At 33.6% G+C, this 17,558-nt stretch overlaps 1 protein-coding gene across 1 annotated transcript in view; it reads left to right on the forward strand.

Moving 5' to 3' along the window:
• The first annotated feature begins 267 nt into the window (after positions 1-267).
• LOC111056222 overlaps positions 268-17,558 on the forward strand; it is a 36,467-nt gene continuing 19,176 nt past the window's right edge. The window contains exon 1 of the mRNA XM_022343558.2: positions 268-864. The gene's annotated coding sequence lies outside the window, so the exon portion shown is untranslated. The remainder of the gene's footprint in view (positions 865-17,558) is intronic.

The raw sequence follows: 17,558 nt of genomic DNA on the forward strand, positions 1-17,558 counted from the left end.
CACACAAATATTGTCAAATCCACAAAAAAAGGTTTATTTGAAACCAGACTCGAGTTTTTAATGCCATACCTTGTTGGCATCATCTTCATTATATTCAGTATGGTTTCATCTTCATAATGCCAAGTGTGGCGTTGAAACTGGAGTCTGGTTTTAAATAAACTTATTTTTGTGGATTTAACTATATTTATGTGAGCAATTTTTCACCTCATCATGGAGAAGCTCCTCAACATTTCTGAAGACAGTGTAAATTAAATCAGAATTATTTTAGTTTAACCAACAGAGTAACATGTTGCACTTGAAAGTCTATCAATTTCATCTACATCGTCCAATTAATAGCCAGTATTATCCATAATAGTAATCAAAACAGCACGAATATACCAAATAACTGTTAAGATTTTTTGTGGTAGCGGAGCGTCACGATTACATATCCAAATTTCATCAATATCGGGTGTATCAGCGTTTTATTGATATAATTTTTTGTGGATGGAGCGAACTAGTCAAGGCCTAGGTTGAGGCAGTGGCAGTGACCAGCATGACCAGTTTTTGTCGATTTCCGCGAGCGATTACGTTGCGTTAGGTCTCAGGTCTCAAGGGCGTCTCGGCTGGCCGAGAGTCAAGTGCAAGCACGCTGTGCTGACTGCTGAGCTGTGGTTCAGTCAGTGCCGTTCGAATTGGCCGAGGGAACTGACTTCCAAGTCACCGTCTCTCATCAGAGCCAAGTCAAGTCTTTGCTCGCGTTGTTGCGTTGCGCTGCGCGCTAGTGTCAATTGGATTGTGACCTTTGACAGAGTGCTGCCCCGTATCAGCTGTTCTCGTTCCGGCTCATCTCAGTTTGTGCTACTGTTCACTCAAAGTGCTCAGGAGGTGAGTGTGTTTCTGAAAACAAAAACAATCACTTCATCCTCAATGATCATCATCCTTCGCATCACCCACAATCAAGTCTGAAGCCCATGAGAACCGATAAAGAAAACCAAAAAGGGAAAAGAATCTGTCATCTGTATACTAGAAAAAAACATTGTGAATTTCTCGATCTATCACATACTGAGAGATGTCTAGAGCTAGAGTCAAGATCAAAATAAAACAATATTATCACAGTACTCCATTTCGTTATGCTCTTAAATCAATTTTATTCCTCTATACTCTTTGCCACAGTCTCCTCTGAGCAAGAGTTCCATGTCTTGTAAACTAGAGTCAACCGTATAGGAATTCCAAGCAAACATACATTCTCTTCCAAATGATAGGACTTTCAGCATGTTTAAATGTTGCCTAGATAAAACACCATGTCTTTATTGTGCACAACATGTACACTCTGTCAAATAAGACTGAGTGACGATGAAAGACGATGCTAGTACTTGGTTCAAGCAGCCTTTTATACAGATTTATGCAAACTGTGAATCAAATCCTACCACATTCCACAAACTTTGTGATGGAGATTTTACGCCTAGTAGAACATGACGATCGTTACGCATCTACACTCGACATTAAAAGGTCATAGGACAATAAACCCCACTTTCATACTTTTGTTAGAAAAATATCCTATACTGTACTCCATTTTCATGAGTTGCTGTGATACTAATTACCAAGTGTTGCTGGGTACCATGATTAACTCTATGAGTTCCTCTGTTCCTCAACTTTTAGAATTATGCTTTGATTATAACAAATCATGGATACAATTTTATAGGGGAGTTGATAATGTACACTGAGATCAAAGCTAAAACTATGTATGCAAGAAATAGCTTCATGCTAATTAGCTTGATTGATTAGTTCATAAATCAAGAATTATGATTGTGCTCGATGATAGTGTATAATTATTGTCCCCCTCCTGAATTTATCCTTCTTGTGCCGTCCCCTCTACCACCAATATGCGTTGAAGGAGAACATAACTTTGTGGGTTTCTCATTTGAACAGCTCTAGAGATACTTCATCCTATAATTTTGACAATATCACATTTTGATATAATATGTTTTTATTATAATGACTAGCCGGCAGGCTCACTTCGCTCGCCTGCATGTAGATCTCAGCGGAACCTCTGTACCGAATTTGAACGTATTATGTCAATTTGATCTCTAAAAACACCTGTTACTATATCGGCGTATCTTTGGCGAACAATTCTTCCACTTCAGCTAAACCTGTATACTGAATTTTTTTAAATATATTTCCATCAATTATTGAAAAAGGTGAGGAAACGCAGAAAAGCTGAGAAAACGCTAATTTTGGGCGTATCTTTGGCGTTATTTCAAATTACTTCTAACACAACATTATTGCACCCCAGCTGAGCTTCTACAGTAAATTTGAACATTTTCTGTTTATTTGTTCTCGATAAAGCTGAGAAAACGCTAAAAGACGCAGATTTTGGGCGTATCTTTGGAAATTTTCCCAAATCCGTTCTTATTGCGCCTCTAAAGAGCCAACTGAACACACCTACCAAATTTGAAATGTTATGTCATATTTTTATCATATGTTAGGACGATCCAGTCGGGGGTCCAGACTAAACGTCTGGCTAAACGGATATGGCGAGCGAAGCGAGCCTGACGGCTAGTAATATAATATTCCCAGGAATAGCTCTGATTGAAGTAGCTCTGATTAAAACCCAATCAATTTTTCCGCGATAAATCATAACCTCCTAAATAGGTATCTAGGAGGTACTGGATAAATTGGTATTTAGGAGGTCCTGGATAAATGCATTTTAATTTACAACTTAGTGCCAACCTAACAAAGTCAACTCAACTTAATGCCAACCTGACAAAATTTTTAATTAGTTACCAGAACAACTGTTTCGAAGAGGTACTCTCTAGATTATAGTTCTATATTAACATAAATGGTATGGACATTTCAATTATTATTTTAAGATATTGGAATGAGAAGAATATACATGCTAAAAGACGAACTTTAAACCCTTAAAAACCACCCTTAGAGATGAAATATCGCCAAAAGATTTCTTAGTGCGCCTATAAAGGGCCAACTGAACATACCTACCAAATTTGAACGTTTTTGGTCCGGTAGATTTTTAGTTCTGTGAGTGAGTGAGTGAGTAAGTGAGTGAGTCAGTCAGTGAGTGAGTGCCATTTCGCTTTTATATATATATATATATATATATATATATATATATATATATATATATATTCCATGTAAAGCACCATTGAACATGTGGATTATAGACCACTATTGCTATGATAGAAACTATTCACAAAAATCTTTTCGAATGTGATGAAAATTTGGATTTGAAGAAGTTGGTGTCTCTCTAAGACTAGAATATCTATGCTACTTCTATAGCAAAATATGTTGACACACAATGAAAAAAGATCAAAATGTTGATAAGCCAGCGTAGCCTGATTGTATGGATTGCAACCTTTGTTAACCATTGCTGCAACTGAACATGGATTGGATTCCCATTTCATTTGACAATGATAATAAATAAATATATCAATAAAATGAGAGAATGAAATTAATGGCATTAATTAATGACAAAGCCTACACTGTTCGAGTTGGAAATGGAATCCATATTTACTTTTCCAGTTAGGCCTGATGAGAAACTTTCCTGCAAAAGAAATTCACCTGAGATATTCTCAGATTGATGAATGGAACTGAAGGCACTAATACGTAAGAGTCATTTCGTAATGCTGATTATGTGGAGGTCTTTTTTTGTTGAAAGATAATATATAACTATTTCGTAATCGCTCATGATAATTATTTCACCGTGTGGCAGTTGCATAATTTTGATACCACTGTTTATCAAGTTCACAGAGAATAATCACTTGAACCAAGAGTTGGAATAAAGTGAATCAATTTACGAAACGTGAAAATAGAAGCCTAATAATTGTTAGTTGTTTGTAGCTGGAGGCTTGAATTCTATAATTATCTCTTTAACATCGCCGGGCTTTCTTACGTAAATTCTTATTCGGTTCTTGTGTGATCGTCTACTATCTAACTGTCATGAGATTGAAGTCTGTTGGATATCGTTTAAGAAACGTATTTGAAATGAAACAAAAGAATTTGACGATCTTCAACTTGAAACAGTTTAGTACTCTCTTATAAATAATGCTATTGCTAGGTAATGAAAAAGCTTTGAACCCATATGGGCGCAATCAGGAATTATTTAGCACATTGCACATCATTCTTATGCAATTACTTGGATGCTATAATATATAGCAACTCTCCTTACAGTTCGGATACTCTGCTTTTAAATAATGTTATCCATACAACATTTAGTTACAAAAAATAAAAAAAAACAATGTAAGTTTGGAAACAACAAGCATAGGATGATAGCCCAAAACTGTTTCCTGCACAAAAATATTACGTATTTTTGCTTAAATATCACTTAAAATTAAGCTCATTATGACTTTGTTACGAAGAATTTTACAATAACTCCAATTATATTTCGGGATCATAACTAAAGTGAATGAATACGCAGTAACAAGAAATGTAACTCCAGCAATTACACTTGGAACACCTGAATTATAGGTTTCAAAAGGCATACCTACGGTAGTCTACAACTCTCAACTTGAAATAAGGAAATTTACGCTCTAGAAGTAGAATGGAAAGTTAGAATCTCCTCTCAAGAAGTGAACTTTAAAATTATATTGATTTATTTAATTCCTCCATAATTGGCTTTTCAAAAACTCTCGGTTTGTTCGAGGAAGTGAATAAAATGTAGAAAAATCAAATCTTAGATTGTCTCCATCAATAGTCTGATGAGACTTCAGTAATAGGTTTTCAAACTCATCAACTATGACATAAATACATTGATGAATCGTTTTGTTTGGGATTAGTTTGTAGAAAGCCACACCAATCATTGATCTCATTGTCATAGGATGAAGTTACAGGCTAAAGACTAACTGATTCAACTGCTTCAAATCGCATTAATCACAATACACCATTTTATTGGAATATAGTTATAATAAACTCATTTCATTCTAAGCTAAATTATTACCTCACCTTCATCACTTCCTTGAGTTTTCTTGAGATGATAAGTCTCTGTAAATGTAATTTTATATACTATCCAATTATATAAGTTTATAATAGCTTAGTCTCTCCACCATTTTTAAAAACATCAATCACGCACTCTCGATAAATATATTCATCTTCGAAACCTTGAAATTGAGCAGTTAAGGTTCTATTAATAATTGATTCTATGCTTCTCGTTATGTGGAAATAGGCCTATGCTTCAATTAAGTCCATTATAATAGTTTAAATAATTGGTTGTGCTGAATCACGATCAAGTTCATAGACGAACGTGGTGACTTGATTAGTTACTTTACTAATAATTCGATTTTCTATTCAAAAAATAGTTCGACGTGAGAGAATGGCTATCTGTTATTACATTCCATAGACTTTTTTCAGGAGAATGGAAAACAGAATGAAACCAGTTCTGATCTCAATAATTGACGTCAGTCCATCTGGCAAAAAACTTGTCAGTGTCGTTGTATAGTCTTTTACTTACATCATTGGATCATCAACCACTCTATAAAAAATATGAACTGTGCAGATTCTCTTGGTAAGTTTAAAAAATTCAGAAGTTATAATTCTTATCGAGGAGACGAAAGGATCAGACTGTTCTAAAAAGGTATTCGAGAGATCTTAGAAGAAACATTCACTCTATCATTGACAATCTTCTATTAAAACTAAAAATGTTACCGGGAAAGGAACTTTTAGAATAATTTATTCCTCTCACAGTCCTATGATAAGGAGATGACAGACATCAATAATTGAGTTTAAATTATATAACTATGATAGTTTTTAAAGGATAAATGATCAAGGAAAAAGGTAAAATTCACGAGAGTTCTGAGAAGCTTGAGAGCTCTAAATTTCATCAACTGTTGAATCTCTTTTTTCCACTCAATATAATTTTTAGAATGTAATTATAAAATTTCTTATCGATTTTTAGGAAACATGCAATGTTCCATAAATGATTAATTTGCAATACCTACATAACTAATGTAAGCTTATACAACCTTTGTTCAAAATGTATGATGCAACAGCTTCATTAATGATAGAATACTCTACGATAGAATTTAGCGCAATATGACTAGAATAGCAGTTCCAGGGACTTTCAAGAGAAAGTACTTTAAAGACTTTCAATTCAAGAGAAGGGACTTTCGAAAGATGAAGACGCAAGTTTCGAAATTGAAAATTCAAAGAAAACTTGGTGTATCTATGAGTAGCTAAGATTAAAGTATCAAATGATATGATTTCGATACAGATTTTAATAAGACATAAGTGATCAATACTTTGAGAGATCATTTATTGGGCTTAGAGTAAAATATTGAAATTGAAATTGTTGAACACTTGAAAATATCCACACTTGATTAAACCATAAGTTATATTTTTATGCCAAAAAATTGAACTTATACGGTATAGTAAGCGATCATGGCATGGGAAAAATATCACAACTCACATACGAAACTAAATCAATACCAGTTCCATTGAAAATTAATTAAACCTGAAATTAATGATATGGAAAGCAAGTTGACAAGGAAATCAAATGAATAGAGGACTAGTTTTTAAGCTGTATACCTGGCCAGGAAAATGTTCAATAAAATCAACCAATTTTCATAAACTCACTAGCTGATAAAAAAATTGCTAACCTAAACAAGCGAGGATATCCCGTCTGCTTTTTTACAGAAGAATCGAATTTTTAATGATCGCCTATAACTGAAATGAGGGACCTTGGGGAATGCGATTGAAAGGCTATTCATTTCAATCTTGAGTAGAAAAGAAATCAATTGATAATAATAATCAATAATAATAATAATAATAATAATAATAATAATAATAATAATAATAATAATAATAATAATAATAATAATAATAATAATAATCCTTTCCTTTCCTTTTTCCTTCGTCCTGGTACCCCCAGAAGAAGGGAGTTTATTATAGAAAATATAACAAACAAAAATGAAAAATACACTTATAAAAAGAAATCTTACAAACAAAACAAATGAAGAATAATAAAAAAAAGCAAGAATGACAAAAGATAAGAAGATTCCCTTTCAGTAGAACATTTCAAATATTATAAACCAGACGAATTATAAATTCTCCAAAACCTTCTAAAGAAGGTTTGACTGGAGGAGTCAAGTTTTACATTATATTAAAAAAAAACCATAGAAATAGTACATTGATATAATCATTGCAACCAGTGATCTCAAAATAATGATTTTCAAATCATATCAAAAGAGAAATAGTTCTCAATCTTGGGTAGAAAAAAAAAATTAATTGATACATTGATAATAATTCATTTGACTGTATTGTGTAGCAATAAAATAATAAAACAATGTGATTTCATTTTTCGCTTATCACAAACAATAATACACAAGAAAAAATATATAAAAAAAGAAAGAATTAATGAAGATCATTCAAATTCACTCAAATCATTTAACAGAAAGTGTTTCATCTTATTCTTAACGATTGAAATTCTATCCAGACCAATTAAATCATCTGGCAACTCATTGAAAATTAATAATAATAATAATAATAATAATAATAATATAATAATAATAATAATAATAATAATAATAATAATAATAACAATAATAATAATAATATTAATAATAATAGTAATAATCCTTTCCTTTCTCTTTCGTCCTGGTACCCCCAGAAGAAGGGAGTTTATTATAGAAAATAAAAAAACAAAAATGAAAAATACACTTATAAAAAGAAATCTTACAAACAAAACAAATGAAGAATAATAAAAAAGCAAGAATGACAGAGGATAAGAAAAATTTCTTTTCAGTGGAAAATTTCAAAAATTATAAACCAGACGAAATATGAATTCTCCAAAACCTTCTAAAGAAGGTTTGACTGGAGGAGTCAAGTTTTACATTATATTAAAAAAAAACCATAGAAATAGTACATTGATATAATCATTGCAACCAGTGATCTCAAAATAATGATTTTCAAATCATATCAAAAGAAGAAATAATTGTCAATCTTGAGTAGAAAAAAAAAATTAATTGATACATTGATAATAATTCATTTAACTGTATTGTGTAGCAATAAAATAATAAAACAATGGGATTTCATTTTTCGCTTATCACAAACAATAATACACAAGAAAAAATATATAAAAAAAGAAAGAATTAATGAAGATCATTCAAATTCACTCAAATCATTTAACAGAAAGTGTTTCATCTTATTCTTAACGATTGAAATTCTATCCAGACCAATTAAATCATCTGGCAACTCATTGAAAATTAATAATAATAATAATAATAATAATAATATAATAATAATAATTTTCAATTTCAATTTATTTCATTTAAAGTTACATAGTATCATATACATACAGTGTTTTGTTGCTCCTCTAGCTTAGAGCTAATTGAGGAGTATTCAAATTTCATACTACATCATAATAGTTATACATTCTATAAATACTACAAATGAAAATTTTTGTAAAGTGTTCAATAAACTAAATTGAAAGTCTATTATAGTTTCTATCTGGGATTTGATATTAAAGTTCTAATTTCTACCACTTGAATCACAACATTAGTCACTCTATATTCTACTAAATCGGTGATCAACCTTGCAGACATTATTGTCTCTTGCATTTAGGTGGCTGTGAACAGCTGACTAGCTGAACCAACATGCACATCAACAATGGTTGAGTTCAAAGCCATTGATCGGTGAGTGAACGATGAGATCGGTGAGTGAACGTGGCTCTGAACGAAGTACTGTTTTGTCGTTGAACGATGCATAGACTCACATGCAGCGCTAGATTATTTGGAATTGAAATCGGCCATTAAGGGGACAGCCTGGAAGATTATTACATACTAAAGATCTTGAAGATTTTTGTGATCTATAATATTACAAAAAATATATATTATATAATATCTCGCGCTTAAATACCTCAATGGAACCTTTTAATTTCAAGTAAGAGCTAGCATTGGGAAGGCATAGGCATTGTGGGTTTATACCTCTTCAAGGTCTTTGGCCTTACTGATTAGAAGAAGAATACGTCATATCCGGTTCGTTCACTGATCTGCTCATCATACTTTTCTAAAGTACGGAAAAGAACATAAAATTTACTCTATTCAATAGAGTAGCTGAACGCAAACAGACATGGCTGAATACGAGGTTGTTTACAAATAATGGACTCCATTATAATGTATTTGGGAGCAGAGAAATGCATGAATACATAAATTCAATAACATTCAAAATATTTTACAAAGCATTTAAAACTACTCCAATCACCTGATGGTTTTTCATTTTAATTGATTACAATGAAATAGGTTAAGTTCTAGTTTTGTTTACAAAATATGATTAACAGGGGAAACATCTGTCAGTCATGATTCATGAGCAACCGTTCAGCCACAGAATACACACAAAATGGAAGGTATTAATCTTACCAAGATTTGAGTGCAACAAGACCACGACACATGACTGCATCATCTTGTTAGAAATTAAAACTACTGCTGTATTACAATGCTACACTTTCTTTCAAGATGGCGTATTATGGCGTCAAGATACTAGCCGACTTTCCATTCTGTGGTTCATCTGTGATCACTAATCTGTGATCAGGTTTTTTACTGAACATAAAAAAAAACCTGATGGAATCCATCAGTGGCTTTGAACTCAACCATAATTACAACACACACACAGTCATAGAATACAAAAACATAACCTATCCTCCAAAAAAAACATTTATTATACTACAAACTGTAATATACACTCTCTTAATCATTTTCAACTGCTTCTAAAGCACTTTTTTGTTTACAATATTAAAATTATTCTTATTTATTTATTCATCCATAGTTTTTTCTTTTCCATTTCCCATTGTACAGTGCAGTTTATTATGTCTACTATGTGCAAACTAACCTATCTACTAACTAACCTATTAGAATATTAACAATAATCTTCAACATATCTTTCCATTCAAACAATTCCTATAAAATAATTCTTAAGTTTAGTTTTTATTTCATTTCTTTGTAAATTTTTCAATTCTGGTGGCAAATCGTTCAACAGGTAAGGAATTCTGTATTTTAATAGGTTCTTACCATAATTATTATTATAACGCTGTGCTCTAAATAGCCTATTTCTCAAACCATAACTTATTTCGTTTATTTTCCTTAATTCATCTTCAAAATAATGTCTGGACAAATCAGTGTATTTTGCGAGAGATTCTGGTGTCATAATACCCAATATTCCAAGCTCGACTCCATTAAATAATGTATTTGCTACTCTTCTAACTACATCATACAACGGCTGTCTCAAATACACTGGTGCTAAACTATGAATTGTAATACCATAGAATATTATACTTTGAATCATAGAGAAATAGATAATTCTTTAAATAATAATAATAATAATAATAATTTTGTTTATTTCTTTTTTTTCATTCAGTTTTTCCTCACATTACATAATATGATAGTTTACAATGGATTGATCATAGAATAATAACATCTTATATTTTATCACATATGTTGTGAGAATCTATTTAGATCTCCATAATATAATAATAACAATAATAATGATAACTGTACGAACTGAAAGAATTAATTTAGATCTCCTATTATTATTAAGATTTTGTGGCTACCCCATGAAGCTAATTTTAGCTTATTGGGGTGTTGTTTTAATACATTATTTATCAGACTTGCAAGAGGTTCATAAACATGATATGACTCCTTCTTCTTCTTGTATTTATTAATAAATATATATTTTTTTATTTTTCCCTCAAACAGGGAAAATATAATAATAATAATAATTCCATTGATATGGAATTATCCATATGAGACCTGCGAGAGACCTGCGAGAGACCTGTGAGAGACCTGCTGCTGTGCTTGCAGGTCAGATGCAGAAGGCTGTCATTCTTGGTTCATTACGTCTACTCAGAGCAAACGATTTAAAATGGTAACGGACCCAGTATGATTGTTTACCACATGGACATGTGGAGCAGTCACTCTGGAAAAATCGCTTGTCACTCTTCCTCGGGGGTCGGAGCCCAGGGAAAGGGTGGTCAAGCAAAACCTCAAACAGGGAAAATATAATAATAATAGTAATAATAATAATAATAATAATAATAATGGCATAACGGTTTTATCTTCCAATTTCTGTAACAGACTCACACAATAAACCAGAGTTCATTCTGGTTTCTCTTGGATAAATACACGATCTCCTTGTACTCACTTTCAACCTACACCTTTGCACAGTGCTATAAGTTTTCAATAAATATGATTGGGTGAGTCTTATAAGATTAAATTAGTATATTTGTGAAGCACCTTTGCATTTGTGAAGTGGAAGGTTATTTTTTTGTAAGACGATAATTGCGTGCTGAACAAATTGAATTTCATTGTAAGAGTTGTACATTGTGAAAAGAATGCAATGATATAAATCCAGAAATCAATAGAGCTTTCTATTTTATTATACTAAGTAGACGTAATCTGTAAAAATCGCTCTAAAATAGTGTGTTTTTGTTTCATCGATAATTTCACAAATCATGTTTGCAATGTCGCTGGGACTATCGGAGAATCTCTCTTTGTAATCTCATTGAGCTAATAATTTGAGCAAATCGGCATTTTTAATAACGATTATGAAACATGGTTCCTGTATAAATAGTATGTCGTACACATTCACCAGTAATATTATGTTTGTGAAAGTTAGTGTAAATAAATTATATATGAGTAAAATTAGAAAGATAGAGTTGAAAAACGAGTAACGAGATATTTGATTAATAACGTAATTTTTGATTTGTTTTGTGTTATTCCCATAGTACAGCACAGCAAACATCTGCTGTCTCCCTTTGTACAGAGTTTCCCCATAAACCCCATTGTTTCCAAGAAATAAGTAGGTTGAGAAACCCAACAACAATGTTTTTACCGATGAATATCTGTGCCCATGGAAGCTATTTTTGAGTACTTCATCAATCTCATGAATTGTTGGAAATTTCAAATTTTGGATTTTACAAATCTCCGTTACTGGAATATCCAGTGGGAAGAGGAGATTTCTCTAGTTGGAAGAGTTGCTCCACCTTGACGTTCATTCTCGTAATCTCTTGCACTAAGAATATCATGCATTGCAGAGTTTATGAATATGATGAAAAGATATGTTCCATTTTAGTTCAGAATTTGGTGTACAGAACTTGGAATACTGTGGTAAGGTTTGTGTGATAGAGGTAGGTCTCATTCCAGTTTCATAAATTATTCACATGGATTACGGGTTTTTCAAAGATATATTTTTGGCTGTATTTTGTACGAGTGTATAGGTCGACACAGTCGCAGAAAATAATGAATATTGTCACTTCCCTCGCTTTTGATGACAGTACTCTATCATCATCATTTATGCTATTCCGAGAGCGGCTTGGTTCAGCTCTTGAATTATTATTTCCTCGTTGAGGCGCCTTATGACTTTTAAATCCCCATTCTATCGCTGGAAGCGCTGGGACCGTTGTATCGTGCTAAATTGCTTCCTGAAGATAACGAATTTCATATTATTAAAAGACAAAAGTGAGCGGTGCACCGCACAAAGGTGCTCAGTTTGCCCTAGATCTGTTATTTGCTTTATCCTCTTCCATTTTGATCTCTCACGGCCACATCACTATTGAGAATACGCTTCTTCATCATCAAACCAGCAGCCAGTTTTATTTTTCATTTGTCAAATAAAACAAAAGCAAACTAAGTGCTCGAATCCAAGAGCACAACTCTCTGCTCTCGACGATCGATGCTGTTACAACGCTTGAGCAGTCTCGGCACAACCAAATCGAATCAGCTTACGTTGCAACATGCTCTAACTCAGTTTGTCTAGAAGTTGACAACAAAGATTGAGAAAATCTCTGTGTAATGGAATTGGGCCAATTGTCCAGATATTAAAATGAGTTCCGATGAAAAAGATAAAATGCATACGAATACCGAATACCTTGAGACGAACGGAGATTTATTGGTTGATCTCTTCCAACAGAGCAAATCAATAAACCTTATTCAATACAATAAGGAACAATAATCATTTTCATTTTAACTTGCCAGTACTTTTACACAATTGTTCGGCTACTTACTTAGTCATCCTTCTTCGATTTTGGATTTCAACTGCGATTAATAATTTACTTGTAATATTGTATGAATAACGAGTAGCAGTATGTTGTATGAGAATTCAACTCAATAGAGACTTTTGACGTACGGTATTTGACGTATTTCCTCAAGCAGATTTGAACGCTTGTCGTAGAGATGTTGAACGTTAGATTCTCATGCACAACTGAATGTAACTCTCTACTTATGCCTCGAATTTGATGAACATAATCATTGATTGGAAAATAACTAAAGGTCGGATATAAATGATGCAGACACCAATATGAAGGATACTCGTACATCCACCTCGTTATTTCGGTATGACATTTTCAATCATCATAACACCCCACTATTCTGAAAGAAGTGATATTCAAGAGAAAAACAAATTTTCACAATGTTTATAATTTTACAAAAAAAATCGAATTTCCTCTTAATCCTTCAACCCTGAAACTTTTCTAGTACTACTTGAATCTCGGGGATGATAATCCACAAGTAATTCTGTGTTTGAATTATAAATTTGAGAGAGTTGCGATCCCAAACATTTTGGCAACGCTGTAAATTCTTCGGATGGAGGGTCAAGCTTATCTCAGCTGTTATATCGTTATATGTGAATACTCTGATTTTTTCATAATGTAGATGGAATTAATTAATTATATCATGGCAGTTGATTGCCAATAAATTGATTGAATCAATTGAATTTAGGTTAATAAAAATTCACATTAGAATGATCCTACACGATTATTGAGTTGATTCCTCTACCAATGGACCAGAGAATTTTAACATTATATATTTCATACCAATTATACTGTGATCTCTCACGGTCACATCAAAGAATATTCTCGACTCATGGAAGAATCAGTGGCAGTATACGTTTGGAATAATACTGTAAGACGAAAAGTAAGCGATAGGCTCCACATGGGTTCAAAATAGGCAAGATCGATAGATTCATAATGTATACCAGTCAATAAGTTTTGAATCAACTTTATTTGGACTCTCAAATTTCAGCAAGGGAGATCAAAATAACATGATCATTGCTGATCCGATATAGGGCCGATCATTAGATGCTGACAGCGAATAGGTTCATGATACAAAAATTTGAACCGGATCTCATCCATAATCCGGATCGAAGCCATAATATTTTTATCTATATCCCTGTACTAATAAAAATCCGAATGCACTCTTTCACCCACTGATCACTTTTCCTGGATAATTTCTGTCTTCTATATTTCACACAAGATTTCAAATAACGAGAATGAATCCATTCCAATAATTTTTGTATTTCCGAAACACCATTGACAATCCATGACAACACCTTATTAATATAGAGATGGAAGTTGTAAAGACGTATTGTAATCTTGCAATATATCTTGGGGTCACAAGTATCCCACCCTGTCAAAGCTTTGACTATGCAGAGATGTATTTCGATTAGTACTCTGAGCAGATAATCGCTGAATATGGAAGTTGGGGATTATGTGGTTGAGTGGGTGAGGTGGTGGGGAGTCGGAAATAGAGTGGATGTTGCTGGTGGCTGGTAATCCGATCTCATAAAAGATGAGAGTCTCGAGTCTCGGAGAAATGAATCGACCTGGATCGCGATTCGATAAATTGGCCACATTCATCGTTGGATTCGATTCGAGAATTTCGAGAAATTCGATTCGAGATGTCACATGATGGGGGAGGGGTCCAAATCTCATGAATCGTAATCACTGAGAAATGTCCTCTGCTCTGCTCTTGCCACTTAGCGCAAGGTCGACTCTGTTACCCACATATGTAAGCTCGCCTCTCGCCTCCAGTTATATAGAATTATAAATTTACATGTAAATAGTAAAAACGTGACCATCCTTCCTCCTACCGGCTGAAGATAAGTCACGTTGGAAGCCGATTCCATTATAATATTTCTGTCTTGAATTTGTTGATGTGAATATACTGTTGATTTAATCGCAGGAACTAGCGTAAAGCCTCAACAATCGAACAATGTTAGCATCTCAAATGATAACATGAGCATAATTTACTCATCAAAGATGGATAGCATCAATCATACACAATATTTATGATGAATTTTTCAAATATATTCAAAGATAGATGCAGTAAAATTTCATATCATCAATTATTACAAAGTGTTAATAGATTACAAAGTATACATTCCCTCATTTCATAAACACTATTATGCTGGGATGGATAAATGAATTTATTTCCTAGATTATATAACATTTGCAATAAATGCATAACTTGGAAATTAACTGATCACTTCTAAAAATCTATGCATTGGGGTATTATTGAGGCTCTATAGTTGATAGAGTTATATGTTTTTGTTTTTTTGTCTGATTAATTTTCGATAAAAATAAGGAATCACAATTACGAAAAAGTTCTTTTCAATGTTTTTGTGGTGACTTTGTGCTCTTAGGTAACCTGACTAGATATTTTTTTCTCAAATATAAAAACTTTGATCTTTATAGATAGTTTATGGATCTAGAGTTGGAGAAATTAATAATAGTACCTGTGCGTCCTAGATATCACGTCTTGTCGATGATGAAAACCTCTCCATTGAATGTCTACTTTGACAATATCATTTTTATGTATGATGATCGATCAATCCCTGCTAACCACTACCCCACTTTTCCATCTCTTGTCGCAGTTTTCATCTTGCAAAGTAATGAACCGACCACTGTTTGCACCAAGTCTCTGACAGGTTTGAGCACGATTTTAAACGAATCTATCCTCTCTGCAAATTGCTTTCCGAGTCCGCCGGTGATTTTTCATCTATTTCGAGTCTCGAAAAGCGTGCATCCTGTTTTGAAAAGAAGAGTTCATCTCCTGTGTGTGAGTGTGTGTGCGTGGGTCGTCTACGTGTCCTCGTCTGTGAGCCTTGCCCTGTGACTGCGCTAAAAAACGTGAACCGTCAAATCCCCAGGGTTCGACCAATTCTGTCAATCGACCCCTCCTTGCACCCTGCTCCACCCTGCTTTGAAGTAGGACATTGGTCGAGTGCCTCTGCTATGTGACTACGAAATCACACATCGCCATCGCCATGTCCAGCTACTAGCAACTAATATCAAACCAACTGCGACCAAGTGCTGCTTCCAAATAGTTAATCAGTGTCAAGTCAGATGATGGAATGAGGTGAATATTGTCTTGTCTGTGCAGATTGACAATCTCTGCTATGAGAATCTCAAAAGAGATAATGTAATTGGAGAGCCTTGTCTAACGAATTCGAGATTTCATATTCTAAAGGAGTCATGATGGACAACAAGGTTCATGTAATTATTGATTCATTTATTTAACTCTGACAATTACAATAGATGTGGTGTATTATCGTAGCTAATACGAAAAGCGATATACATCACATTTCACCGCATGATATACAGAATGGGTGAAAAGTTCGAGAACGGCTTAATATCTCATACACAAAGGTAATTTGATGGTGCGTGTGATTGGGGATGCTACTCAAATTGAAAATACTACTTTACTATGACTTCAAAAATCTGGTCCATCATCTTGGTTCCGCCATAAAGAATGCAACTTCATTTTTTTAAATAGGAGGGTGGTCATGCGATAATGATTTCTATACGAGATTTTAATAAAAAATGAATGGTGAAAACTGCACATCAATATCTCAAACCGTTCAGAAGATATTCATATTATTAACCAATACCACTTATGTATTTCACTTCTGATATGCATATTCAATTTTTTCCAATTCAATTCTTTATTGCCAGAATTAAACGCAATTAAATGCAACAAATCAAGGCCGATAAATCAACACTTATTACAATAAAATAAAATAAAATTAACAATCGAGAACTAATTATCAATGATATTGTTTAATAATGTGAATATCTTCTGAACGGTTTTAGATATCGATATGCGGTTTTCGCCATTCATTTTTTCTTGGAATTTAGTATCGGAATCATGTATCGCATGTACCACCTTCCTATTTAAAAAAATAGAGTAGCATTCAATATGTCGGATCCAACATGGTGGACTATATTTTTAAAGTCATAGTAAAGTAGTATTTTCAATTTGAGTGGGATCCCCGATCCCATTACCTTTCACACCATCATTTTTATGTATGATGATCGATCAACCCTGCTAACCACTACCCCACTTTTCCATCTCTTGTCGCAGTTTTCATCTTGCAAAGTAATGAACCGACCACTGTTTGCACCAAGTCTCTGACAGGTTTGAGCACGATTTTAAACGAATCTATCCTCTCTGCAAATTGCTTTCCGAGTCCGCCGGTGATTTTTCATCTATTTCGAGTCTCGAAAAGCGTGCATCCTGTTTTGAAAAGAAGAGTTCATCTCCTGTGTGTGAGTGTGTGTGCGTGGGTCGTCTACGTGTCCTCGTCTGTGAGCCTTGCCCTGTGACTGCGCTAAAAAACGTGAACCGTCAAATCCCCAGGGTTCGACCAATTCTGTCAATCGACCCCTCCTTGCACCCTGCTCCACCCTGCTTTGAAGTAGGACATTGGTCGAGTGCCTCTGCTATGTGACTACGAAATCACACATCGCCATCGCCATGTCCAGCTACTAGCAACTAATATCAAACCAACTGCGACCAAGTGCTGCT

Source organism: Nilaparvata lugens, chromosome 2 (genome assembly GCF_014356525.2).
Source record: "Nilaparvata lugens isolate BPH chromosome 2, ASM1435652v1, whole genome shotgun sequence".
Classification (NCBI taxonomy): domain Eukaryota; kingdom Metazoa; phylum Arthropoda; class Insecta; order Hemiptera; family Delphacidae; genus Nilaparvata; species Nilaparvata lugens.